A 26922-nucleotide genomic window follows, 5' to 3' on the forward strand; every position below is an offset into this window, starting at 1 on the left:
TGCACCATTTAAACAGCTTAATACGAGGCAGGCACTCTTCTTCGCTGGGAGATGGCTTTTAAGGGCTGGCTGCATGGTAGGCTCTGCAGCGAAGGCCAGGAGTGCACCCAATTATCTCTCTGCTGGCAGCTGCTCTACTTAAACTTACATTTTCATAGCGGGACACGAGGCTTTTTGTTTTGCTTCATGATGATTCCCATCCCTACTAATGCTTAATACTCCATGCACCTCTTTAAAAACTAAGGATCCAGCCTTGAGCTTGGGCTCCTGCTACCCAATTAGCTGCGAATAATGCTGCAGAGCCCAGTGCCATCTCCTAACATCTTCCCTCCTTATTACCTTGATGGGCACTGACGGCACTCTGTGTGAGCTGAGAAGTATATTTAATATCTGTTTTGCAGGAATGACTCCACTTTTGCCAAAACACACGCTGTTTGCACTGATCGTGGTGTCTGTGGTGTAGCAAAGGGTATTTGGAAAGAGGCTGAGAGTGATTCCTGGCCGAAGCACAGCTCACATGTCTGCAGCCTTCAGCTGTCCTGTGCCTTGCTGCACAGCGGTGGTGGGGGGCTGTGTGATGTCTGCGTTTGCCTGAGACATGCTTCTCATTTGGGGGATTTTTCAGACTGGAAAAAGAGATTAAAAAATCAAATCAATGATGTCTAAAAATCTGAGCTCTTTTCCAGGGACTTTATGTTTTTAACTGTTTTTCTGTTCTCTTTCCTGCTTGCCTGAATGATCACCCCATCTCTGCCATGCCTCTCCTGGGGTATTTGCAACCTCCAGAGGAAATCACAGCCTCTGATCTGAGGTGTCTTTGCAATATAGTGCCCAAAACTGGGTTACTCCAGGTGGGGATCATTCTGGGGAGGAAGGAACCAAAGTTTCTCAAGATAGGAGCCCAGTTTTAATTCCAAATAGGACTGTATAACCCCCTTTATCTGTTGGGTAGACTGGGTGATCCCATGAGAGCAAGAGGATCTGCAGTGTCTCCCATGTCCCCTTTTCCTAGGCACTTATATACATGACAATAAAAAGTGGAACTGTAAAGGTTTCTTTACACACAGTCTGAAACCTTTTTTTTTTTTCATGAGAAAGAGGCAGAAAGAGAAGAGCAGCTGCCTGAATAAGGAACTAGCTAGGTGGCTAGGAGGAGCAAGTTTTATGAACAAGCTTTTGCCATGCAGGGTGAGGTCAAATCTGGGCTGGGGAAGAAGATACTGAGAGAATTAAGTCAGAGATGTTAGATGCTAATATGCATGAGCATGCAGAAAGAGAAATAAGAAATCTACACGTGAAAATGCAAGATGAAAATACATAGAGTTAGAGGGAGAGGACATAGATGGGCAGAGGAAAGAGTCTGGACACATTTCGTGCTGCTCCTTCTTGTTTGCCTGCTAGGCGGTGAGTGCTAGGCGAGCTAAACTTTGGGACTGACGTTCTCCAAGCACAACATATCCCACTGCACCCAGGAAGCGTAGGAGCATTGGTTTGGATTTACGGCTTTTTGTTCCTCTCTCATGATAACAACCACCTGGTAACAGCTTTTCCCCTGGGGACTGCGTAGACTTCCTGTGATAAGTCATCTCTTGCATCTGCTTCCCCACGTCACAGCCGAACGAACTCTCATCATCAGGAGAACAAATTTCGTAACCCAGGCCCCGGAAAAGCCATTTTTTTCCAGCTGCTCGCTCCTGGCTGCGTGTGACCCGGGGATCATAATGACTATGCACCCACCGCCTACACAACCTCCACCACCACAGTCACTGTCCCCGCTCTGAGCAAGGATCCTGATGGCACTGTCAAGAAGAGAAGTCATGTGTGAGGTGAGATGGCCTCCTTGCAGCTCTCTGTAATCAAACCAGAGCCCTCAGAGGAGAGCATCAGGGATCCTGAGGCTTTCAGCACCTCTGCTCCTCTGTGTTTTCAATATACATGATGCCCCGGTGGTCCGGCTTGTGTTCTTAGTGAATCCTTCAGGCCTCATCCAGGCCACCTGCTACAGCACGGGGCATTCCATGGTATCAATGGTCAGGAAATTAAAAACTGGGCCAGACAGTCCTGGTGCTGCCTGTCCAGACTCTCTTCATGCTCTTCTGCCTCTGGCAAGGACAAACTTCTCTCCTACTTCAGGTGACCAACACTCAGCAAAGAGTTCAGGTTTAGGCTTCAGTGGGAGATAAGGATGGTGGAAATAGCACAGGGGAGAAGTTCCTCTCTTTCAATTGTATGGAGAGCTTAAAACATGAGCTTACATACAAAGAAATATTTAGTATCTGAAGCTAAGTTAGACATGGGTTGTTTTCACTTGTGTGCAACACATTGTGTTTGCTTTGTCCCCACCTACCAAAGCCTCAAAGTGTATGTTAAAGATGTCTTTGTCCCCTGGAGTTTGGAATATCAGAACTTGCATCCTAGTAGCATTAATAAGAATATTTCTGTATAGTCTTGCATTAAGTAAATACAAATTTATTATATTTCACTGAAAGATTCAGACTATTAGAAATCACACTCTCCTGTGTCTGATGGTGAGCCACATTTCAATGTGTTCTTCCAAATAACAGAATATATAGATATTTTATTTTCATCCTAATCAAATTGGGACACTTTTTCATCGAATCATTTTTTGCCTGTAAGACCAGCAAAGGCCAGAAAGCACCTATATACATTTATCTTAATAGCTGAAGTAGTATTTTGTGCAGATTCTGTTTGGAAGCAGATGGTTAGGAAGACAGGACTTTGCAAGCATTTAAAAAGTATTTATTATAATAAATGTCATATAAATAAGACATGCTTAATCTCTTGCTGTATTCTTGCAAGATCTGAATTGTGTTGTGGTTCAAACTACAGGAAAATAAAATTTTTCAGAAGAAGACAACATGTCTTCTTCATTTCCTACTATCATTGGCATCAGAAGCATTTTTAAAATCAACTTTTCTTTTTACTAATTCATTACACGTTATTTTTTCTAAAAATGTTTTTCTGTGTCAGTTAGCCCACACTAAAACAGGATATTCTGCAGATATAAGTCCAGTTGCTTCTCCCAGGAAAGATATATAACAGTTTCAATATAGGTTTGGACACCAAGTGGTCTGAATCTGCTTCTGTACCTGTTTCTGTCACACTGAGTGACCTTATGCAAGTCAATCTCTGAAACTCAGACATCTTCCTTGAAAAATGAGGATAATTCCCTCCTACCTCACAGATAAGTTACAAGCTCTAAACAAATTGGTTGAGCAGATATCAGTTTGAAGAACAACAAAGAAATACCCATAAAAGAACAAATTCAGTCCCTCAGACTCTGGAAAAAATCAGTATTGATCTCAATATCTAAGAAATGCAGAAGGGAAATTTGTCTGTAAAAGCAGAGAAATGCATAAACATCAGTAGCAATATAGTTTCATAAAATGCTGACTGTTTTTCAAAGATGTAAAGAGAACATTCTCTGCAGATGTTTTTTGTTCCATGATTCACATTGTAAAAGGCTTATTTGCAAGCCTTAAAGAACAACTTTGCTTTATTTGCATGGTTTCATTCAGCTATATGTGAAGAAAGAATTATCATCCACCAATTTTTCTTGGCTATCTTTGATCTGGGAGCTGCAGTGATCCACAGGGTGTGCCACCTCTATTCTGCTGTAGTAGGAACAATGCTCAGTTTTGCTAGGGATCTGGGGGTTTCATCATTAAACAAGATAACATTAGCAAAAGGTTAATACTTCTAACTTATCTGAGCACTGAGGGCAATTTGTGAATAAAGACCTTCTGAGGCAAGGGTAAGACACTTGTGCCTGCTTGTGAGAAGGGTCGTTGAGAGTGATGAAACTGAGAGCACACAGGCAAGGAGTCCATGGGTGCACTGAACAATCACAAGAGAAATTGCAGTGGCTGGTAGGAAACCATGAGAAGAGAGGAACAAAAAGATGAGCAGAAAAGGGGCTGAAAGGCTTTATGGTACAAACATCCACAAAAAGTCAAATTTTAGCCATACAACATAAACAGAAGCAGCTAGATTAAGATCTGTGTCAGTTTTGCTAAGGGAATAAATTGGTCCTTGGACTTTGCTAGCCTGTACATAGAAATCAGTTACACATGCTTTATGAAAGGGAAGCTGAATAGGAACAATTTGGGAACAATTGCTTGAGCACTTTGAACTATTCAGGTTAATTGTACCTCTAAGAAATTTTTATGTTATTGTGCAACAGTTTATTACAAAATCCTTCTATGTAACTTTGAACATATACAGAAACTGCTCAGTAGGATATTTTATCAGGAAAAACAATATTAAATATGAACTGTCTTGAATTAGAGATGTTATTAGAAAGGAAATCATATCATGATATGTGATTCTACCATGAACCAATGGATTAAGTTTCCCCAGTCAATTATCTGAAGTGGGAAGTGATTAATACAGCTCACACCATGGAGATGAGCCACACCAGTGCCTGGTGGCCACAGGGTGAGCTCTGACACCAACAGCCACCGCTTGTGGCATGGCTGGTTCCCCCAGCAGTTTGCTCAGAGCCAGACAGATAATGCAGTAAAGATTTCTGAACTGGTAACTTCTTTCCTCTTGGCAGAGTTACAGTCATTCCTCTTCCTGACCAGTCCAGAGAGATTTTATTCATGACCACACGTTTCACATTAAATATTGGAAGTTATTGGATTACAGCTCTGCAGTATGAAAGGTCAGCCACAGAGTGGACTCTGAGCAGCTCTGTTTTTGTTACACGTCCACATAAGGATGGGTAATCAGATAATTGCTATGTGTGGTGCTTTTCTATGATTTCTACTCTTGCAGTTCAAAGTTATGTGTAGTTTACAGCCATATACCAGTGCTCTTGAGAAAACACTTAAAAAAACTTTCTCTAAAGTGAATCTAATATTTCCATGCAATTTTCCTTTGGGTCTGAAATGTTCTGTGGCTGTGGAGGTTTTCTTGGAAAGCCGAAGGGGAAAGTAAATTTAATTGGACTGTTTCTTAGTTACCTGACCTTTCACAGTCTGTGTGCACTTGGTCTTTCCAATACTCTAGAATCCTAATTAGCTTCTGCTCTCATAATTATCGTTTTTCTTCCTCGATCCTCCTGCAATCTGTTTGGTTGCTTTCAGAAAGCTGGAGCTGAGGTCCTCCAAAAAAAATCAAATGTGAGAAAATCTTCAGCCAGTGTAACATGAACTGTCATTTTTGACTTCATTTTAGCCCAGTATTCAAATAAAAATTTGGAAAATTCAACTCAAAAACTGCAAGTATCGTGATTTTTCCATATGTATTCTTTTAAAGTCTTTGGTAGACAGAGCTGTCCTATGCACTTCTTTTGTTTCTCAAAGTTACTGTTATTATGGAAACAGATCAAAAGGACAGTTTTTATTCTTATCTTTGTGTGCAGTAATAGTTTATCATATACTCCAATGGCCTTTCTGTTGTAGCCTGGTCTTAAGCTCTACAAAGGGCAAAACTCATTAATTTTTGACTTAACTGTGCCTTTTATCTTGCTAGTTTTCACAAGCTATTTGTTCCTTTCCAAGATAGCTTCCTCTGAGGAAGCAGATTTTTTTTTTCCTCAGAAATTAAACTCCAGTTCCAACTATAGATAGTTTTATTTCATATGCTAAATTGTCACAATCAAAGGGAGAATCTCTGCTGAACAGGTCTGAAAACATCTGGCTCTTTTCTTTCGACTTTTGAGTCTAATTATCTCGCTGCAGATCATGATTGCTAAGTATGAAATTAAGCTGCCCAACCTCAGCCATCTCAGAGAGCTCGGGGTTTTGTTTTTAGCCCCTTTGTAACTATTTTCCCCACAGCCTTAAATCATGCTGAAATGGAAACAGTAAAAATATGTACCCAGAGAGCAGTCCACATGTGCTGGCACTTTGAAACACCACCACAGGAATTTCTTGCTGTGTATTACAAGAACCGGCCTCTTTCTGCAGAAAACGAGGGTTGTGAAGGACTCTGGCATTTCAAAGAGCTGTGGAAAAGTTACACTCATGGGGAGACCTTTGGAAACAGCCAGTCTGCACAGGCTAGGGATATAGGACTACCCAGGTCAGCCCATTTTTAACACTTAGGATCAAAAGGGTGTAGGAACAAAATACACAGTGGCCAATGGAAAAAAGATTAAAATGTTACGCAGATGCTAGCACCGAGACGTTTTGCTCCTGGTGCTGTAGAAAGCTGTGGCTGAGTGTTTATTCTGTAAAAGTCTGACCCATGATGAATGGAGTATTTCTGACCTGCTGCATCTGTGGTGGTGGTCACAGGGACTTTGAAAGCTCAGGTCTGATTCCCTGCTCTCTGTCTTTAGTATGTCACCCACGTCCAGGTCTGCAAAGTGATCCCCACAGGTCCCACAGGACAGATTTTGGTCTCTCTGTAATTCGCTTCCCATCCATAAAACAAGGGCAAGGAGCTACGTGACGGGAAATATATTAGGAGCCCATGAGTCTGAGGTAACATGGACTGAAGAACAAAGGAGGGAGAAGGAGGTTTCTTTGTTAAACAGGGAGAGGGATGCCACGATCTCCAGTTTCCCCTGCCGATGAACCCATCACTCCTATCATCTTTGTTAGAGAGCATTGCTTCACTTTGGCTGCCTGTTTTGAGGACAGATGCTCTGCTTGGCAGGGTTATCCCCAGAAAATTCAATGAGAATGGTTTGAAATGGTTTGAAAATATGTCAATCTGAGACAAAAGGCTTTTTATTTTTTCTCGCTTTTCTCCCATAGGACCAGAAGTATCTGAAGGGCGAGCCCCAGGAACGGACAGTGTCCCTACACCATGCACAGCGAGTTCCAGCCTGCTCCAGCTTCACACCCACAGCCCAACCCCTTCTCCTTCCTCGCCTGTCTCTGTGCCAGGTAATGTCTAACACATACACCCACGCTGAGGAAGGAAAAAAAAATGAAAATAACAACAGTGAATCACAGTGAACCAACCAATCTTTCCATAGAGATTGGAGAAGTCTAGAGGGACTGCTGTTATTTCTATTTCCAGACAGCTCAGTAAGGAGTACAGACAAGGCGGTGAGGACCAGGTGAGACTGAAGGTTCAGAAGACGGGAGGGAAATCCTGCAGGAGAAAAGGATTTGCTCCTTGCAGGCAATCCAACCAGTGTCGTAGATGGAGGGTCAGTCAGGGCTGGGATTTCCAGGTGTTGTGCTCTGCAAAACTGCAGCAATATTTTCCAGAGATGTGCATTTCTCAGGCAAAGGCACCTGGCAGCAACACTCCTTGTTCCAGTCAACAGACAACTGACGTTTTTCTGTACCGCTTGATTTGTACATCCTGAACTGTGTCTTGGGAACCAGAAAAGACTTTCTGCCATGGAAAGAAAAAATAATAAATTCTAATAAAGGGTGAAGTCAGTTGAAAAGCCAGCTTCCCCTGTAAGTGATGGATGGGTCTTGGTTGTAAAAGGTGAGGGGAGCCATTCATTAGCACTACTTCTTATGTTGCATTCTTTGTTTTAATTGTGTAAATTACAGACACTACTGTATAAATGCAAACTTCTGGTATTATATTTCAGTACTTTAATAATGTGCACCATTGGTCTTTAGGATACTAAAGAGCCTGTGTCAGATGTACTTTATAGGAAAGCAGACATGAGCATAAAGAAATGGCACAGCCCTGGCGGGACCTGGTGTATCAGGGCATCGTGTTGCTTTCAGTTTGTAAAGTAGATCTGCACGTGCTCTACTTCTGATACATAACGCAGAACATACACATAAACTTTTTCTAATCCCATGTGTGGTTTAAGGAAGTCACTAGCAGCATTACATGATGTCATCCATACCTTTTGAGTGAGTCTGAAGAGATTTTAGTGTTTTTACTAAACTCCGAGTGTTTGGGGGCCCCTCTGGAGCCACTCAGGCAGGTCAGATTGCTTCACAACAGCTCCACACCTCAGGGTGCGTGGTTCCCAGGTACTGCACACAACTTGCAAGCAGGAGCTGTAGCCTCTTTATCCCTTCCTCTCTCCAGCACGTCCCCCCAAAATCTCCAGGCATCCCCCTGTTTGCACAAAGCATCACTTCAGTCTCAGACATTGTTCCCTTGGGCTCACATCACAGTGCTACGATCACACGCACAAGATGCAGGCTCTCCTGCTGGCCCTGCCTCTGAATAAATGCCTGGAGAGCTAACCACAGTCCTGGTTGTGATTTTGGGAAAGGAGATCCCATACTGTGTGTGGCTTAACATTGCTATGTTTAGCATTTTCTTTTAAGCTATGTAATTATAGACATGCCCCGTGATACTTTGGACTAGAGGTTTGGGATTTTCCTTTCAATAATCTTTTGGGCTCATCTTTAGAGAGAAGTTGCTAAATTACATTTTAAGCCAGAAGCTGTCTTCATCAGGTCTCAAGTACAATATAAAGGTGTCTGAATGTCATGATCTTGTGTGATCTTGCTTTGCAGATAAAACAAATGCTGCTTTCATGGAGTGCAGAAGTGATCGCATGATGCTCAAAAGAAAGGTGGGAAGAGCGGAGATGTAGTACGTGGCCCATCTCCAGCCAAGTCCCATCTCAGCCCCAGGAGCTGCTGCTTCACAGGAAAGCAGGAATCTGCCAGGGGACTTCAGCCTTCAGGATGATGTGTGGCTCCACATCTGCCCTCCCCTGGTACTTTCTCCATGACAAGTGCCACAGCCACTAGCATACAGCCAGGCTGAGACAAGGGCTAGAAATAACAGGCAGGAGACATAGCATTTCAAAACACTTCAGTGACAATCACAAATGATGTTTAATGATGTTCCTGCTGTGAAACAATTTCCAAAGATGAGTGTCTTAAATTACTGGACAGGCCAATGTTTGGATGTAGGCCTCTAATAGAAAGCCTCAAGTCAATAAAAGAAACAACCTCACTACTCACCAATTAAAAATACAAATACCAATTTACCCTATGAGCAAGCCCTGGACATCCCATGTTAATTGTTTAAAATCCTCTTATTGCCTGCTCCTTTCTGTAGCTCTGCATTCCATAATTTAAGCTAGTTACAACATTAATTTAATGAAGCCATCACCATCACTGCCATGGAGCTACTGCCTAGAAAATAAAGCAATGTCCTCTCACTAATTATGCCTTATCACTTCCCTTCATTTTCCCCAAAAAACATAATCTCAGATAGTTTAGGAGGGTAGTGCAAGTGGGCACTGGCCTAACAGAACCGCTTTCTGGAAGGAAGAGTGTAAAGGAAAATCAGCAGAGTGGTTTATAGCTTGCAGTCAAAGCCTGTGGCTTAACCAATTTAGCTGCTCAGGTATCACACAGAAAGCCAGGAGATTAAAGACTGAGAAGGCTAGAATAATTTTCTATAAAAATCTTCTGGGGATAACCAGAATTATTTGAGTGGAAGGGTAGTACAAGATGAAATGGATATATATAGGTCTTGAATACATTTGAGGGTGGAATTAGAAGGTTTCTAACCACTGTGCTGGAATTTTGCAACCCTCCATAGGACTCCATGGTGGAGGGAGGAACCTAAACTGTTTAAAGATGAAACTTGGCAAATTTCTGGGTGGCAGTTGGTAACAGAACAGAAGGAATTCTCAAGTTAGTAATTAAAGGCTCTGAAGGGTGGTTTTCCCTGTGAGAGGTTGAAAGGAGATTTGCTGAGTAATTGTTAATGAATTTTGATTGCACTGTATTTATGCTGTTAATTAATTCTGTTCTTTAGACCTCCCAGTGATTGCCTGACAGACCACAACAACTTTTGGACTTGAGGGGTTTTGCTTGCCTTCTTCCAAATCAGCAGAGACTGCTCACACTTGGAGCCGGGATGCTGGGAGCAGTGAGATGCCACCCGCAAACTGTATTCAGAAATCTTGTATTCAGGAAGAAGAAGGTGCAGTTTGCAGAAGGTCAAAGTCACCCCAGCCACCAGGTCAGGAAGGTGCACCCCTCCAGCACTGCCCTAGAGCCCTACCAGAGAGGGAGGGAGGGATGGTTGTCAAATGGGCATCTCACACCCAAACTGCTCAGCTACAGCAGGCATCCTGGGACTCAGGCACGGGCTTCATCCTCTTCTCTTAGGATGCTGGCTTTAAGGCCTGACCATAACATTTTTTACTGATCATAACAATTTATTTTTATCCATAAGGCCTTAAGAAGCTCACAGAAAGTATAATTTCCTGCTCCTCTGCATTCCACTGTAGGTGAACTGCTTCCAGCAGACTAGCCACTGGAAGACAAACATTTTAATTACATTGGTTTTATGATGTATTTTATTTAAAAGAGTCTTTCATTTTCACTTGGTATCCAGGAATTTTACTATTATGTTGATCTTGCAGGAACTAAACAGTATTTACAGGACATAGTAACTTTAATTTTCTGTTGACCTATAGTCAAGACTATCCCAGCATAGAAAAAAATCCAAGGCGAAAAGGTGCAAAGAAATAGAAGGAACATAGTCTTACATTACTAAAAAATATATATATATATAAAAAAAAAAAAAAAGTTAAAAAATGAAAATAAAAATAAAAACCTAATGTTGATATTATTTTCTCCTTTTCCTTTGGAGCTATTAATCTCTGCAGAGCTGTACCAATTCACTAATAAGTTTCTGGGAGAAGACTTGGAAAATCTGAAATGAATTCCAGGCCTCAGATAATGAAAAAGGCTGCAGGATCATTTGCTTACAAAAAGTAATGTCCAAAATGCTGCTTAGAATTTTTTTTATTTTTTTAAACAGCCACAGAGAAGTCAGACCTGCCCTGAGTGAGGTTAGACTGAAGACTATTTATAGAATTTCCATAAGACTTTGTAAGGGTTGCTGAAAGTTCATTGCAGGGAGTATCTGCTCTTTTCAGCTTTCAGCCTTCTTAACAATCCCAAGTTAATAAACTTTAGGAAAGTGCAGGCTTTGCTTCTCTGTGCAGCTTGTACTCTTCAGGCCTTGCACAGATGAAGCCATAACATAAATTACAAACTACGTATATAAACTGACAGTTCACTGACATTACTAAACCATTATGTTTTTATTAGATAAAATCTGAGAATGCTTCTTATTTTCTCAGATATTAAGATGTCTACAGTTTGTTTAATATATAACAAAATTAAATCAATTAGTACCTTGCTGTGAGCAAAAAAATATAATCATTTGAACATGGGGCACAAGAGGATTGGTGTTACAAGATCAACATCTAAGAGCAGAAGCACAGTATTAGATATCCTGCCCCTGAAAATCTGTTGAAAGTTGCTTTTCAAAACTCAGTATGGGAAGAATTGATCTTGAGGTGGACCAAAAGTGTAAGGTAAATATGAAAATTGATAAAAGTTTTTCTCTCGTCCTTACTGTGCATACTTGGTAATTTTGTGTTCTCCTGCCATAATCTGTATTTACTCCATTTACATTCAAGGGGTCTTTACTATATTTTTGCTGCCAATTTCAGTATGTTAATGCAATTCACACAACTATTTTCTTGCTTTCATTCTGAGCCATATGAAGGCCAGCAATTTGAACTCTCTAGGATTTATACGTGTCTTCTTAGGAGACTTCAGAGATGTGTGGTTTTTGATAAAAGATATCTGAGTTGTTATTTTCACTTCTAATAAGATCTGTGCTTTCAAATTATATTTTCATTTTCACAACAGAGGCTCATTTTGGCTCTTGAGTTTTGATTACAACATGCCAGAAACCCTGTGTTTTCATAATACCAAATAAAAAAAACATACATTTTAAGCATTTTTCAGCAACCAAGTGTGAAAAGTTGAAGGAATCTGTTAACATATTGATTGCTTTGAGCACTGCTTTAAATTAGCTTTCTGTTCCTCTCCATATGGTTTCCCATTAAATTTAAATAAATTAAAGTTCAATTATCTGGAAGAGAGGTGCAGAGTCCTTCTCAAGCTGCCGGATGAATTATCTCCCAGCCTCCTCTGTCAGAAATTCATCAGGACGTCTGCCTTTGGGTATTGTGTGTGCCACTACAACCAACCACCTTTAGCCAAGATTTCCACGCTGGTGCCAAGCACGTTTTCAGAAATAGCCTCGTGATTGGAAATGACTTTCTCTCTACACTATTATGTGAGTCATCCCTGTAAGAAAAAAATAAATAAAATAAAAAGTTCATCAACTGGAGAGGCTCTGCTTTGACACACACAACAGTTTTCAGTCTGCAGAGATGCAGCAGACATAAACAGGGGGATACGCTGCAGATGGTGTCTTTCGTTCTGGAAATAAAACATGCAGCGTGTGCCTGCCGTCGGGTGCTTGGCACGCAGGGAGGATGGAGGACGATGAGTAGCACCCCTGCCATTCACACAATTAGGTTAAAAAAAAAAAATCCATTTCCATCTGGTGCTTGTTTGGGAGAAGGTATTTTGCAGGGGCTTTAGAAGAACGACTGAAGGTTATGGGACGAGTGTTGGATGTCCTCTTTGGACACACAATGTGTCACCTGTTGGCTCCACGTCCTTGCACAGGGATTGTGGTTCCTGCCCACAGCACAGCACCCTGGCACCAGCCCCGCATGGGAAGCCATCTGATCAAGGGAAGGAAGATGGAAACACCGTGCCAGATCCGGTGCTCTCGTTCTTTTTTACGTTATTCTTTATGCAGAGGAGCATAAAACATATCCATCCTGCAACTGCTGTCGGTGATAGACATGATCCCTGAAGGCAAAAACTCCTCATTATAGTCACTGCCTGCAAAGTCTCATTCTCCTTACTAAAATATATATATATATTATTTATATATATATATATATATATATACACATCAGAAGCAAGAAGACCTTAGTTGGGACATGATCAACAAGGAAAATCCAGCCTTGATGAGCTGCAGAAGCTGAGTGCCATGGTGGCTACGAGCCCTTAGCTGGGGCAGTGGGTAGTGGGCACACTGGGATAAAGCTGGGGCCAGCTGATGGGGAGAGCAATGACCTCCTAGAAGCCATCAGGAAAGTCATGGTTTGGAGTGTTTGGTCCTGGGCTGATGGAAGGCATCAATTTTCCTCTTTCCTCTGCTTAAATTGTGACTCTGTGCCTTAAAAGTCTGTGCCCTGCCATAAAACCTGCCATGCCACCACCTCCCGGAGACTTACCTCCAGTGGCCCCATGCGGGTTGTTCCTTTTACTGAACGTGCCATTCATCCGTACCAGGGACTACACAGTTTTACTATGTGAAAATACATTAAATGACTGAATTATTTGTTTTCAAACAACTCGCTGTGCAATCACACAGTGGACAAGAGTCCATGGTGCTTTGCAATTTGCTCTGCACACGTGGCAGCTCAAAAGAAGCCCTCAGCAGACAGGGGTCAATGAACAAAACGCCCCTTTTAGCGAGCCTTGGCATATTCACCCCCAAACAAATCAGGAGGGCTATTGTCTATTGTGTCAGGACTCAGTATTTGTTTAAGAGGGAAATTATTCATAGTAATGGGCCTATCCAGTTGATAGTCTCTATTTTTAAAATTCCCAGAGTATGCATTTAATTTGAAGAGATAAGACAATTACAGAGGTTTTATACTAGATTTTATAGCACTATTAAATTTCCCAACAGTGTTGTAAAAAATTAATAAAATCAACTGCTGCTATTGTACCAAAATAAAATAAAATAAAACAAACACAGCTAGCATTAAGGGTTAGGGTTTTTTTTTCAAGGTTTTCCTGCTGCTGCTCTTTCTGCACATAGAGACAAATGATTTTTGTTCCCTCAAGTTGGTCTCACTCGCAGGGCATGGCAGAAACCCAGATGCATTTGGATCCCTCAAAGCTCAGCAGTGAGCAGGGCCATGGGCTGTGGGGCAGGAGGAGACACACGAGCGATGAGCGATGACCAAAATGCCAGTGCTGCAACAGGCATTGAGCAGTCATTAAGCCACAACCAAATGACACTCAGCTTGGCCAAGGTAGAGCATTGCCTCTTCTGCTCATCACAGATTTGAGTTGTGAAGGTGATTTGTTCAGCTGGGACCCACGAGGTCTTAGGATGTGAGAATCTCTGGGCTCACTCCTGCTCCCAAACATCAGTATTCATAGCTTCTCCGGCACCATGTAGATTTATTTAAATTGGGTGGATGGCTGTGCAGAGATGAATGCTGGTCTTTCTGTGTACTCCTGAAAATGAAATTTTCCGTTCTTGTAATATAGTGCTAAAAGTCTAACTCAGATGTGCAAAAGCACCTCCGAGGTAGAAGCTGTCTAAATCATGCATTGCAAATTCTCTGTTACATTACTGGGGGAAAAAATCCTTTCACATTGCCTCACTCAAGCTGCTTTAATCAATAGTTATCAGTCATTTCATTTCCCTTGATAAGTGCTTCTTCCCCTGAAACCTTACTGCTTTCTACAGCTGAGATGTTTTCAACCTGTGCTTGGAACAGAACTTATTCCCTCCAGTGTAATTTTCATTTTAACCTTTCCTCAATGGCCTAGAAATAATAAATTGCTAAAATTACTTTAATAGATTAGAAATTTAAACCTCTTAGAGATAACCACCTCAACAATGTTACGACTCAGTGATAAGGCAAAGAATAACAAATCTTAAAGGTTACTGAACTAAGACTTACATTTTAAGGCTGCTGAAACACCGAGCATTGTTATGGCTCTGCAATTAAATAATGTTACCCAGTGTTATGGTTCCATGTGCTGTTCAAAATCCTCCATTCTGAAATTGCCTTCTTAAATGGAAACTCCAAGGGCAGTAATTACCAATGGAGGAAAACAAATACTTTCAATATTCCCCCTTGGCCTTCCCAATGGTGAAAGCACTCTGGTGTTCCCTCTGTGACCTTCTGGGCTCTGGGGGAATGAGGGCTTTCAGCTTTAATTTTCAGGTCAATTACGTATCTCTATCACTTGGCATTGTGAATGTGAACCATACTGACCTATTTAAAAATTCTTGCATCTTTGGTAACAACCAGAAAGTCTTTTGTGAAATGCTGGAAGTAATGGGGTTTTCCTTGCCTCTGGAGAGACTGAAGGACTGTTTTCTACAGGATGTTTTCAAGAGAATTGCTGATTTTAACTCACAACATCCCATATGATTACCCCTCACTGTCAGCAGTAGGATCCTAGCAACCTAATCGATTTTATTAAAGTGAGTTGAAATTTAAAAAGTATTATCACACAATCTTATCTTTGCAGCAGTCTATGCATAAATAAGTGCATAATTCATCACAAAAAGGTGGTGCATTTGGATGTTTGCCTTTAAATGACCAGGAAGACTGTGAACTTGGAGAGGACAAGCCCAGAGGCAGAAGAGTGGCTTGTCTCCAAAGCTGCATCCTTTGATCGTCAGCCGAGTAGGCTCTGCAAACCCCAACATTGTGAGTGAGTATGAACTAACCCCTACTGAGACACAAATGTATTTGCAGACAGTAGAAAAACAAGAAAAGGAACACTGAAAAAAAAAAAAAGTTTTTTTTTTTTTTTTTCTGAAAATGAACAGAGCTATCAGACTGCTGGTATTCCCACCAGTGTGAAAAATGCTGCATTAAACAAGACGCTGGGCATCTCTTGTCTTGGATTCTCCCCAGCCATAGACAGAGCCAGCACAGCTCCCCACCATCTGCATGAAAACTGCACAGGGATAGAGATCAAGAGAGGCTCTTTGGGGAGAAAAGATCCAGTTCTGGTTAAGTCCAAGATGTTAAAATTCAGCATTTAACTCTGACATTCTGAAAAGCTTTGAGGGTCATTTCTATAGATTTTATAGTTTCTACTGAGCCCTCGTGATAAGGTCTAGAATCAGAGGTGACCATCATGACTCCTCATTGCCCAAACTTCAGCATTCCCCAAAAGCATCCCCTGGATGCACATCTGATAACTTAGCCCCCTAAGAATAGGCTCAAGTCTGGCTTTGTCAGCTGGCATCCTTGCAAATACCTTACTTCTAATGGGCTACTTGTGGTGCAAAATACCTTCTAAAAATACTTGGTAATTTCAGTAGTTGGGCTGAAACAGCATGGTGCTAAAGCATTGCCTCTATGTTGTGATTTTTTCTGTTGCAGCCAACAGCTACAAAGGCCCAGTAACAGCCTCCTGTAGTTAGCATCTCTGTATTTATCTGCATATGATTTATTTTTAACCTGTTTTTCTCAGATGCTAGCTGGGAGATACTTCATTGTGCTGCGTTTTCCTTATTTATCAGCCTTGAAATCGTGAAGAATCTCACTTCATTCAGTCTGTGTTCTCCTCTCATGTAAATGCTTTAGCATTGATATCCTAAGGTGGCTTTTCTGTCAGATTCAGTGTGATATTTATGACAAACTATTTCCAAGATTTGTTGCCTTGATCAGCAGTTGTCAAATGTTACTTTCCAACTCAGGCAAAGAGAATGAGGAAAACGGTATGTTTTGGTTTAAAAGAAGTTATTTTCCTCAGTTTCTTTCTTATTTTTTTTTCTTTTTTTCTCTTTTTTTGAGAACCTATGAATTTGAGGTCACTACTGGCTATCTCTTCCAAATTTCCCCCCTGCCACTAGATTAACAAAAAATATTGCACTAATTAACCTCAGGGGAGTTGCCGGAGAAGGAAAGACAAACTGTGCGCAGCTTTTAAAGCAATCATTTACAATCACACCAGAACAATTGTTTCTATCAGGGTGGGTTCCCACTTTCCCTTCCCTCTTGTCCATGCATGTCAAGCACGGAAAAGGTGCTGGATGCAGCGTCTGTTCATCCTGCACCCAAAAAGAAAGTTCTATGACTTTTTTCCCAACTCTAGAGCAGACAGCAGCCAGGGTAGGATGACTGAGAGTGGGGCTTCCCAATCCCATAAGGTCCCCATGCCATGGGTGCCCCCTTACATCGCCACATGAGAGCTGTGCAGCTGCAAAGCTCACCCACGTAGGTGGGGTTGTGGTGGCTCCTCGGCAAATAGTTAAGATGGTTGAATGAGTTCCAAAAACTAACTGCTGTGTCGTGGGTTGACCTCGGCAGAGCTAAGCTGTGACTGAATGCATGATGCATTCACCACATGGCATTAACTCATCACAGATGTGGTAGAAGGATGGGAATTTTGCAGCATGTTTTCTGCTCCCTGGACATCTTCAAGTTAATTAAAATGTCACTGAGACATTCATAACATGAGTTGTATTTTTAAAGTGAGTTCCAATTCAGTGGGTTTGGATGCTGTTCAGAGGAAGGCTCAGCATTTACCTGTGCTGCTCCATCCAGATTTGGGATCAGCTTCCCCAGAGCTCATGGGACAAGCAGGCTGCCCTGGAGCACCCAGTACCCAGCCACCAGCACTCAGCTCATCCTGCAGGCTGGAGAAGAGCTGCCAAAGGGCTTGTGTGTGGCAAAAATCCTGAAATCCCAACTATTTGAATACACATCAGCTGTATCTGATGACATCAGCTTGACAAATCCAGCACACTGGGTATCTCATGCTTGATGACTTTACAAATGTTTTTTCAGCTTGTGATAACAGAAGGCTGCCAGTCATAACTGCCTTACATGTTGTGCTCACAACAAATATTTGGCTTTAGCATAAATAATAGGACGTTATTTATTGCTCTGCTGTGATCTATCCCAAAGTTGTACCAGAAATGTCACTGTTACTAAAGTGATTATTTGGGCACATTTGTAGTCCTTGTAAAATTTATTTTAACCTTGTCCTCAGAGTACAAAATTTACTAGCAATGCAAGGAGACTTTCCTGTAAGTAAATTCTAGTTCAAGGAAGGAAAAAAAAATTATGTCTTGGGGCAGGATCCACCCACTCTCTGAGTTGCTCGTGAAACATCTTTCTCATCAAGTCTTGGCGCATAATGCAAATCCCTGTACAATAGTTGCAGGATATCAGTCAGAAAGGCTAAACATTGGCAAAACTTCTCTTTTTCCTTCCAATATGTTTACCTCAGGCATTAAAATAAATGCCTGCTGTGGAATACTGGAGATGTGTGGAAGGTAACAGAGCCTCCCACTGCACCACTCAGCCAGAGGAGGATGTAGAGGGAAGAGTTTCCACTCTCATCCCTGCTCTCCTGTTGGTTCCTCAGCCCCAGGGAACGCTAACCCACTGCAAAGGCTGAGCTTTAATGAGCCATACAGGTACAACAGCAGGTGAATGTACATCATCTAGCAAGTCTGGCAGCAGATGAAGTGCTTCACCCAGGGAGAACATGTCAGCATAGGTGGGGAACAATGGTATGTCCCTTAAACTTGTGGACCCAGACAGTGGAGACCATAGGGCTGAAATTTGGGCTTGGAGTTGTGAGCCCATGGACTCATTAGGAAAACTGTCATTAATTTCCACCTTAGATCTGCTGGCCCTTCTTGGAAAGGACCACTCTGCGTCTCAGCTTGGACTAACCACACAGCATACCAATGCAAAGAGGAATACTGCAATGCCATGGGCAAACATTATGCAACATTCAATTGCCATGCCATTATTTTTCCAGAAACATGCTATTCTCATTGAGAAAGGAGCTGCAGCTACCCAGTTTGCACTGGAGAGGGTTGGCAGCAGTGGATATATTGACCTTTCTTCCCTAAGTACGTAGTTCCTGCAAGTTCAATGAAATGTGGACTGCATGTGAAATATTTCTCCATTTCTGCTGTGTGTAAATCTTGTCCTCAGACTTGGTGAATATTAAATTATTATTCTCATTTTGATGTACACCTTAGGATGCTGATGGAGTCGAGTACTTTATCCATGTGTATGTATATAAGGATATAATGTTATTCTACATTTTATTTTGTAGTTGCCAGGCTAGAATCTTCTGACTCAACTCTACTGCCATTAAAAGAGAGGAGTGGAAGAATAATGGATTTTGTAGTTGTGTGATGGGTGGAATGGAAATGTTCAGTTTAAGCCAAAACTGCATATGGACTTCAAACACTTGTAAACATTTCTCTTGTTTATTTTCAATAACAATACAGGCTTCTTCTTCTTCTTTTTTTTTTTTTTTTTTTTATAAAAAGGAAATTCTTCCATAATAAAAAAAAAAAAAAAAACACCAAGAATTTTTGCTGAAACATGAACACATTTTGGTTGTTTTTGAAATTAGCTCAATTTTGTTTCTGAACAAACAGTTCAGTAAATTTGACTTAAATTTTGCCAGGAATAAACCTAACTTTTTGATCAGAAATATTTTATGTGGGCAAGCAATCTGCAGTCAAACAGTGAGTTTGGCCTCAAGTCTGATCTTATATAGACTAAAGCCTTGTATAAATCAGTGCTTAAAATACAATGTTTTGTGCCTGCAAGAAGCAGCACAAAGAGGGTGAGAAACACTAGCCTTCAGCTGAGGTCTGGAGTAGCACTCAGATTCAGAAACCATCCTCTGTTTCCCTTGTATCAGATGCATTCATTTATTTATTTTTTCCATTTTATATCACAGAGCTACAGATTTTTTCCTGGCCTTTATTTCTGCACGTGTCTCTTTGCTGGAGTTAGTGCCTGATACGCAGAGTGGGGAACAGATACTCATTTGGATACCTTCACAGACCAAACCCCAAAACCTTTTGGCATTTTATTTAAGGCCCTACAAAACTGTTGGTGGGTCCACGTTATTATTTGAGCAAGACTGTGGGATTGCATCCTTAACAACTCCTGTGGTTCAAGATGCAGTGTTACCACTGCTAATACAGCTTTACCACCAGTGCTTGGCATCATAACATCAAGGACCAGGCTAGGAGCAGCTGGTGGCTGTTGTTGCTGGGACCACCTTCAGCAAGAAAATTTGGATGGTGCTCAGCACTAGCAGTGGTGAGGGGTTGGCGATGGAGGATCTTCCTCCTCTGCCTAAAAGAGAGCAAACAGCAACTTAAAGATGGAAGGCTAATTTCCTAATGACTTCCACATTCCATCTGGGGATTTTTATTTAATCTTATTTTCAGCTGAGTTGGAAAGCCTTCCTTTTCCAATAAATCCATGATAGTAAGGTAAAGCTGGAAGCCTTTCTATTCTGTCAGATTTTAATACCTTTAATTTATCACTTGTGGACTTATGGCTAAGCCATACTGCAGCTTCCGTATGATTTAGACAAAATTTAAATGTCTAAAGGTTTCTGCATGCTGTCTTTAAAGAGAACAGACTGTAAGTCATGCTTAGAAGAGTTCTTGTTCAGGATTATAAAGAGTAACATGAACTATGGTTCTTTGTTAGCCTGCAAAACAACGTGCATGAGTTAAGGTTTCGTTGCAGCCCAGCTATTCACGTGTTGTGAAACGAAACCTTCATCATCTTGAACTTGAATGTTTCTACTAAGTGGGGTGATTTCTGTGAAACAGGGGGGAGCAAAATCTAGTGCATCATGTACAAACTGGGAAAAAGTGCCCTTGGGAAAACCACGTGGCCAGGCATGGCAGGACAAGGCACCACGCTGGGAGTCGCTGGGCTTGCAGAGATTCACACCTCCTTCTGGGCTCCTCTGGCTGGGACGATGGGAACAACTCCCATGTGGAGCTGTAGCAGAACCTCCCAACCATCACATCACAGCCCTCCTTCTGGCTGCCCTCCTCGTAGGTGCCTGGTCTCCAATGCTGCTCTTTCCTGCTCTGTAACAGATGGAGGAAACTGCTTCAATATTCCTCTTCTAATAAACTCAATATTTGACAAGCACCACTAGTGTCTGTCCATTTTCCTTGAAGTGCTCTCGTGGCCTCCAGGTGCCCAAATGTTTTACCTCTGTCCCCCCTGCTCCTTCCCCACTCCCCAGGGCTGGTTGCAGCTCCTGGCTGTGCAAGCACGATGTGGCTCCCCGTGCAGGACTGCGTCCCCAGCTCTTCTTGTGAATTGTGAGAGTGCCACTCTAAAACTCTCTGTAAAACTTTAATTACAGAAAAATGATGTGTCTTAAATAAAAGCTGCCCCAGAGGAAAACAGAGCTGACAAGTTATTTTGCTTGTCTTGTGAGTTAAAACTGTTTGTCATAACCAGATGTGCACCGCAGATATTGCGGCACTGCTCAGAAATTAACTTGCATTAAGGCTTTGGGCTTCAGCTTGTGCCTGCTTGCACAGGGAACCCCAGCACAGGCTGACTTTCCACTTCCATTCAGCTGTGGCCATGTTGGAGGAGGTTGTATGGCTGCAGGGGTACCAGGCACGGGGATTTTTTTACTTAATCCATTTTATTTCTATGTGCACTCAAAGCAAAACCTACGTGCTTTTAGCAACACGAGGACCCACTTTGTGGAGTTTAATTCCCCTTCAGAAAAGTCTGAGGTGTTGAAGAGATCCAGATGCTTGCTGTCTCTGGCCGGGCATGTTACAGACATGTTTTATTTGAAATTCAAAACAAAACAGAACAAAACAAAAACAGCTCTTCACGTTTTAAGAGCAGCAATAAGAAAGCTTTAAAAATTGAAGTGCTTTGGAGCTGGTGCAGGAGCCCCAGCCCAGCAGCACCGTGCGTCAGGGCCGAGCCAGGAACTCAAGAAGACCCAGTGCTGGGTTCAGTGCCAAACGCACCCAGCAGCACTGGGCCTTTCCCCGCTGCTCCTGCAGGTGCCTTACAAGACTTGGGAAAACTGCTGGTTTCCAGCAGAAGGGCTTTTAATCTGAGAGCATCTTTACTGGCCTCTTCTCTGGGAAACAGCTCAGATGACAGCTTTCTGCCGCATCGCACAGGAGGAGGGGGATTTTGGAGGTGACGGCAGCTTCACGGACCAGAGGCTGCTCCACAGCACGACTGAGCCAGGCAGGAGTCCATGTAATCTAAGCCTTTTCCTTCCTCTCAGCTACGGAACAAAGCTTTCTCCTTCATGTCAAGTGCATTTCTTACACTCATCTTTTCTCCCCTCCCCACATGTCCCACCGTCCTCAGGAGAGCGCTCCCCTCCCACACAGCTCTGCCACCACATACAGAAAGAGATTGCGAGCAGCTCGCAGGGGGTTCATCACACTCTCCTGCTCTGTTTGCATCATATTCAATGATTTTCTCCTTCTGTTCTCCTTACACACGGAGTTTCCGCTCTCTCCCCACTCCAAATGAGGATCTGAATCTCCAAAGCAGCAGCTCCTGCTCCTGCTCTCCCCTTGGTGCTCTCTGTACTGAGCAGTGATTTTGCCTCCCAACATCAGATTCCCTCATACAAACCCCCAGGCTCTCTCCTGCAGGTGGCTCTGAAGGCTGAAGCTCTCTTCCAAAGGCTGATTATCTCCTAACTTATTTTACTGAAGCCTGATAGAATTTCATCCCTTGCAGATGAGATTATTTGACTCAGCCTACTTCAGGTACAGTAACCCCAGGTAAGAAAACAAACAAAGAGAATTAAACACTGTGAAATGTGTGTGAACAACATAATTATGAAGCAAATCCACGGCCTCAGCCCTCCCCATTGGCTTTAGCATAGCTTTATGTGCATACAGATGACAACAGGGGAGGCACACCTCAGGAGGTACATTATTGATGTGTGTGGCTGCTTCTCCATGTAGCTTCAAGCAGAAAACTCACTTCTGCCTCCTGTAAGTCAAAGCACCCTGCAATGTAGCAGACCCATATCTTACAAGTCAAGAAAATGAGACGCTGAGACTTCACGGTGAGATTGAATCAATGGAGAAGTGGAAATAAAGCATTGTTCTTCCATTCCCTCTTCCCTATCCCAGTTTCATCGACCAGAGTCACAAAGAGCCTATCAAAATTTGCCTTTTTTTCTCTGCTTAAATGCTCTCTACCTCTTGTTAGCAAAGAGTACTGAACTAGAAGATGGAAAATCTCATTTATGAGAAAACTGAATGGTTTTCAAGTAGATAATGCCAAGAAGAGCACATCTCCTGTGAGGTACATCAGGGTGCCATCACTCCCAGATAAGCACACACAAACTGGTGTTTTAGCTGGGTGTAGGGAAAAAAACAAAACAAAACAAAAAAAAACAAAAAAAAAAACAAAAAAAAAAAAAAGGAAAAACAGGAATTGGTTTTGGAGGAGACCATGAAGTTCTATAAAACTAGTCTCATGGGTGAATTTCCCTGGTGAATTGAAAGCCCCGTGTTTTCATGTATCTTATGGCTTCCTTCCCCAACTCACCCTGCACACAACTCAAGGACTTTTGGATTTCTGTGTCCAAGTTTTGAGGCTCATCTAGCAGGGTTAATCAGGACTTCCATTAAAAGTCATAGAAACAATGTTGATTTACACTAGATACAAGCTTCCATTTTTACGTAGGAAAAGCCCTGTTCCCATTTCCAAGGAAAGTAGTCCTTGGCATGCAGGTTGGAGTTTGGCCAACTCTTCTCAAGAGTCCAGACCATGCACACAGCTCACACTCACCCTTGACACTTCATATGGGCATCAGCACACACCGGACAGTAGCACATACTTACGTAAAAGAGAAATTCTCTAAAATTTCTTGTAGTGGTCCTGTGTGCTCTACATACATGGGTATTGGTTTGGCAATGACTGTACTTTGATGTCCAAGGTTTCTCGAGGAAGGAGGGCTGTGAGTGTTGCTTACCCCAGCTGCAGCACAGAGCAGAGCTCCACACTCCAGAGTTCATCAGTAATACTTGAACTTTCCCACAAGAGGCTTCAAAACCTCCCTCTTTACATTCATTAGCTGTTCTTCTGCAGAGGTAATTAGCTGACTACAAATTGAATTAAAAAAATTAAGGCACTTTCAGGTTATTCACAGAGAGAAACAAAACTGAGAAATGGCAAGTTACTTATGTCAAATAAAGCATTTTCCCTTTTCCCCAACCCTCTGACATCAGTGGGAACAGGGAATTTGCGTGCTTAATTGGCTATAACTTTTTCTTCTTGTAGAAAATGGGGTATTTAATGCAAAGTTCATTTTTTTCTGAAAATCTTCTTTGGGATGTAGAAATGAATGTTAATATATGCAAGCCCATTACTGAGAATGGTAATGAAGAAGTCGTGGCCAATGGTTAAGCTGAAATTAAGCACGCTTCAGAAAACAAACACAACTCTTTTAGAATCCCCATTCAACATAAGTAACAGACTAAAAGTCCTAATAAAATGTTTTCCCTGAGAAGTAATAAATTCTGAAAACACAATTGTATTTACTTGGACCTTTAGCAATGAAAAACTTTTTTTTTTCTCAGGGAGGAAAACTGCTCTTTATAGGAAAACTCAATAACTCCCATTATGCAACTGTTTTCTCGAGACTTGTGCAAACATGTGCTGCTGCAAATGTTCCACAGGCCAGAGCGTGAGGACCCCAGTCCCACATCTACAGCTTCATTGAAGGTAGAAAAAATGTTCAAGCATTGAAAACACATATGTAGTCTATAAGTGTACCTCTGTACCTCACTTATATAATTAAAGCTTTTCCAAGCCCTGTGTAAAAAACTGAAAATAACTGATTCATATTTCACTGGAAACCACTTTGTTCATGACATAAATCTTCTTCTGTGAATTGTAACAAGTTCCTGTTCCCAACTTCTTGCTACATGTTATATTTTACTTATTTCTGAGAGAAAATAAATAGATTTAGATTTATGATTCAATCTGGAAAAAAAAATCATGTCATTACAATTGATATTTTAAGTGGATGTTGACTACCTAACTGCTCTTACTGACACCTGAATTAATATATAATATGCAATTCACATAGACGCTTGAGCCAAAGTGAGCTGTTTCAAAAAATGTATGTTGGAGTTGCACTTCAAATGCAGTGCTCATGCCTAAATTTAAATGAGTTTTCGATATTTCACTCCTACCACAGGAGCTTTCATTCCCCAGGCCTTGTATCCTGCATTGTGTTTCAGAAAGCTGAGAAGACATCAGATCACGATGATTGTTCTTTCCTTTGTGCTGAGTTTTGCTCAGGGCAATGAAAACCTTCACGTGGTTTTGGCAACTCTTTCTCTTGGCAATGTGAGCCCGCTGAGTGCTGCGTGGTGCCAGCTTCGCTGGTGTGCTCTCACCGACGATACAAAGCCGCATGCACACCTAACGTCTCAGCGTTAAGCCAAGTTTATGGCTGCTTTGCATTACCAGCACAGTGCAAAGCAGCTGGAGAGCACCACTGACTTTGATCCCAAGCTATAGAGGAAATCCTGATTATTTAGCTACGTGACCCCTGGAGATCAGACGTTGCTTTAAGCACAGAAGGAAGAACCTTGTAAGGCATCCTCACCGTGCTGCATCCAACACAGACCGTGTTTCAGAAAAATCAGAGCTCATTTAAGCAGAAAACAAAGTTAACAGCCAAGGTGGTGCAGCACTATCCTCCTGGGCTCTCAGCTCTGAAGGCTTTGCAGGATTTCTCGCTGTGCCACTCTGCTCCAGATCACAATAAGCACGAGATCAAAGCATGGGCCACACGGGAAAACATGACCTCAATCCCAGAGATGTCTCAGCTAGCAGGACTCACAGGATGGCAGCTAGCAGGTTTTGGAGGACTTCTGAGGCTGTGACAGCCAAGGCAAGATGCTGGATTCCCCCACAGCCATCACTGAGGTGAAGAGAGGAAGTCACCGGCTCCCTGGTGCAGCCACTGTCACAGATGATGAGCTGCCACATGGTTTCTATCCATTCGATCTCCAAAGCATATTTTAGGGGAGGATAAATAATGTTATAAAGATGTTATTTGATGCTTCTGCAGTGAATATCTTTTTTTTTTTTTTTCACTATGTTATATTAAAAAAAAAAATCACAGAAAATATATTTGAATTTTGTGGCACTAAGATAAGCAAGTTTCAAAATATTACCCAAACATGGAGACATTTTCTTTGGGTTTTTTAGTTCAAAACTGAAGCCAAATGAAGACAGGGCCAAGACATGCCAACAGAAAATGCTCCATGGGACAATAACAGACTGGAATGGTGACACACTGTGCAGCTCCTGTTAAAACTTTGGCTCACGACACAATTTTCCATGTATATTTTATACCTCTACTTATGTCTTTGAGAGTTAATTAGTTTCCTAACAATATTCAAAGAGGAATATTCAAATATTCAGCCCCTGAGGCAATTTGCAACAAGCTTGGCAAAAAGTACCTGCATTACTTAAGGATGATGTTTTTACCCTGAGACTAAAATACTTTTATTCCTCTCCCAAACACTTAACTATCCAGGTAATCACAGTGCCAGACTAGAAAATTATCTCTAAATATAAATGCTGGAAAATCCATCAGTTAAAGTGGTGTCATGGAAATATTTTGAAGAGTACTGTAGATAAATTCGCAAAGACAGGATACTCATTGCTATGTCTCCTAACTCTGTAATTTCTTACATTGCATTAAGCTTTATCCTGAATCTTAATCTAGCCCAAATTAGCTCTAAGCAGAATGTGAAGTACATGAGCTGCTGATTTGTATCAGCTTGTATACTCACATCTGCCGAAAAGCAGACTGAAGGAATTATTTTATTGACTTCTTGTCTAATCTGTAAACAGCAAAGGACGAAACTTCAAATTTACAAAGTATACTCAGCTATAAATATATCGGAAATCTACCTAGGTCCTTTAGAAGCTTTAATGCTACAGCAAGGCTTTGAAATTGATGCCAGCTATAGCGTAACTTACAGCAAAACCAGGCTGCAGCCTCCAAATGAGCTTTGTGTTTTCCCACGCCAACCTCCTGACAAAAGGTGATAGGATTTGTAAGCATTTATTTGAAAAGTCATTAAAAATAGAAAGCTTAGAGGAGAAAAACAGCTCCTTACTTGGTGCCACGAGCAGAGCTGTTGCTGGATTTACTTCCATTTTCTCTCAGAAGTAAAGACTGGCTCTTGAGTAGTATCATGGGCAGAGCACTGGCAGCAAACAAGCAGGCACATGCATGGGATGGACACCCCAAGACCAGCACCCATAGGCAGTGTCTGGATTACTGTTCGCTTGCAGCTGGGTTATTTTCATATTCCAAGCTCAGAGATGACCCCAAGGAGAAGCAGAACCTCATGTCCTCTTGCAGCTCCATGGGGTCTCTGTGGCAGGAAGGTTCCGGCTCTCATCCACAAGCCAGAGCAAATAACTGTGAGCCCCTGATTAATCCTGAGGGCTGATGTGCTGATGTGTCTGCTGGCAGAGCCTACAACAGACATAAAGCAGGTATT

At 41.9% G+C, this 26922-nt stretch overlaps 1 long non-coding RNA gene across 1 annotated transcript; it reads left to right on the forward strand.

Moving 5' to 3' along the window:
- Positions 1-1457: 1457 nt before the first annotated feature.
- On the forward strand, positions 1458-10400 carry LOC113844068 (uncharacterized). Its single transcript, XR_005266537.2, has 3 exons — positions 1458-1826; positions 6732-6863; positions 9685-10400. It is a non-coding gene; the product is annotated as an uncharacterized lncRNA (long non-coding RNA).
- Positions 10401-26922: the final 16522 nt, after the last annotated feature.

This window comes from Anas platyrhynchos, chromosome 6, assembly GCF_047663525.1.
Source record: "Anas platyrhynchos isolate ZD024472 breed Pekin duck chromosome 6, IASCAAS_PekinDuck_T2T, whole genome shotgun sequence".
In the NCBI taxonomy this organism is placed as follows: Eukaryota; Metazoa; Chordata; class Aves; order Anseriformes; family Anatidae; genus Anas; species Anas platyrhynchos.